This window comes from Microtus ochrogaster, linkage group LG3 (assembly GCF_000317375.1).
Source record: "Microtus ochrogaster isolate Prairie Vole_2 linkage group LG3, MicOch1.0, whole genome shotgun sequence".
Lineage (NCBI taxonomy): Eukaryota > Metazoa > Chordata > Mammalia > Rodentia > Cricetidae > Microtus > Microtus ochrogaster.
Window position 1 is genome coordinate 15348827 of NC_022029.1, and position 2760 is coordinate 15351586.

Below are 2760 nucleotides of genomic sequence, written 5' to 3' on the forward strand. Positions count from 1 at the left end.
TAATAACATTGTTTACATTTGATATGTAATGACATTGTTTACAGTTGAAGATCATTGTCTTCATATATTGCACAGTTGTTTATTCTCTTAGTCTTCAAGTTAAATAGGTATTGAGAATTATATGTTTGTCATATTTATTTTTAGGTTAATCAGGTTTTTTAGATACATAGAGATTATATTTAGTATAGATAGTATAATCTTCAGCCTCTTCTAAGAGCTGTAGAAAATGGCCTTTAATCTAACCTAGAATTCTATGCCAACGAGACACAATAACTCCTGGAGACACCACTCTACTCCCGAGAGAACGTTGAGCACCAAAGACACTCCACTGTGAGCTTGTCTTCTTGGCAGAACTGGCCTTTGGGTTAAGAAAAGCACATACCTCAACTACTGACATACAGAATATCCATAATGGATGAAACAGGATTGTCTTATCTTGCCAAGACAGGGTAGGAGAGTTCTAAGAAAGTTCCTTGCCTTTAATAATGGTATGTCACTTATGTTAGGCCTTAGCCAAAGTTGGTTGGCTCAACATTACAAACAAGACTTTGTGTGATTGCCAGGTAGTCAGTTGTCTCTGTCATTTGTTGCACGTTTTAGATATTTCTCGTTTGTTAAGTAATATTAACTCCCTTCTCAGATCTTTGATGGAGTTGAAGATTATATAATTATAGTTACTCTCTACATTATTTAGACTCCTTGAGATAGACTGTTTAGCAAAACTTTTGTTATATGTTTCTTGCTCAATAGTGCTTGTAATATTTATTATTTGGTACTATTGTATATAGTTGTATTTGGTTTGGCTCTATCTTATTTAGACAAAAAGGGGAGATGTAGGAGAGACCCAGCCAATCACCTTGCTAGCAGGGGGCGGGGTCCCCCGAGGATATTTTTTACTTATAAAGATTGCGGACATGCTCCCAACTGCCCCTTCTGCTTTCCTGTTCTCCTCAGGAACCTATGGTTCTGTAAGTTTACGTCCCCATTAAAACTGTACATATCATTACAATCTGTCTGCATTCATTTACGCTGCTACAAATGGGAACTCACCAACACCAGCTGGACTGGAAAGGAACAAGCATAGGACTAAACTAGACCCTCTGAATGTGGGTGACAGTTGTATGGCTGGGGCAGACTGAGGGGCCACTGGCAGTGGCATCAGGATTTATTCCTCCTGCTTGTACTGGCTTTTTGGAACCCATTTTATTTGGATGGATACCTTGCTCAGCCTAGATATAGTATGGAGGGGCTTGGACTTTCCCCTCAGCAATATGCCTTACCCTCACTGAGGTGGGGGGAAGCTTGAGGAAATGGGAGGAAGTTAGCGAATGTGAACTGGCATTGGTATGTAAAATGGAAAAAAAGGTGGTTTATTTTCTTTTATAAAAAAGTAAAATTAAAAAAAAAAGAAATAACCAGTTAGTCAACAGAGTTTCAGTTAGTTAACCCATATATCTTTCTTCCAAGACAGTTTTGTAAGAGAGATCATTTGTAATGCCACCTGTGTGTTCTATTTCCTTTGTGGAGAAGGAAGGCCTTACATTCATAAGTCCACCATAAACTGACTCTGCAACAATTCCCACAGAAATATGGTAACTTGTGATTTTGAAATCCAAGTAAAATGTAATACAGCAGTAGCGGAACACACTAGAGCAACGAAGGGGAAGGAAAGTACTATTGGCAGCTCAACGTCTAAGAAAGAATAGGGGTAAGGGGAAGAGAAAAAAAGATTTTTTTCTTCATCATCCTCTGAACGTTTTAATTTCTATTTCTTCTATATATTTCTATTTGGGCTACATTCCTATTGGTTTTCTAACTAAGTATATATGAAGGGGCTTTATTGGAACCCCACTTTTAAAGAAAAAGAATAGCCAAGAAAGTATTGTGTAACAATGGGAGCTAAGGGAACATGGGGGTGATATAGGGGGTAAATAGAGCGTATACAGACAGAGACAGTAAAGAAACTGACTCAGGCATAGGAGGGGAAAGCTGAACAGAGTTAGAGACTTGGGTGTCTTAGTTAGGGTTCCTATTGCTCTGAAGAGATACCACGACCTTGTCAACTTTTAAAAAGAAAAAAAAAACATTTAATTGGGGTGGCTTAAGCTTTCAGACATTTAGTCCATTATCATCATGGTATGATACAGAGGCAGGCAGACGTGGTGCTGGAGAAGGAATGGAAAGTCCTGCATCTTAATCTGCAGGCCAGGAAGTAAACTGTATCACTGGGCATAGTTTGAACATAGGAGACCTTTATATAATCTGTGAATTCAGGACAACTATTTAATAAATGCTGTGGAAAAAAAATAGTCTCATGCCATACGCAACATGGAAACATGACTATAGTGGTAAAATCACCTAGACCAAGCCAATAAGTAAATCATTAGGAAATAACATTAACTTCCTGAACTATGAAATTTTTTTCTACAACGAAGGAGTCTGCTTTATCATTTTCCTCCTTCTCTCTTTCTTTCACCTCCCCTCTTGCCTCTGTGTTTTCTTTCTTCGAAATGCCCTATAAATCTAAAGAGAAAAAAAAAGCTTAAAGAAAGCAAGTTATCAAACAATACATACAGATTCTCATTAATTATCTATACTTATACTGTATTCCAAACCCTTGGATATGCTAAGGATGCTGTGTAATTATATGATATATCTCTGTGTGTGTGTACATACATGTTTCTATTGTCTCCCCTCTCTGTCTTACTCTCCCCCCCCCTCTCTCTCTCTCCCTCTCTCTCTCTCTCTCTCTCTCTCTCT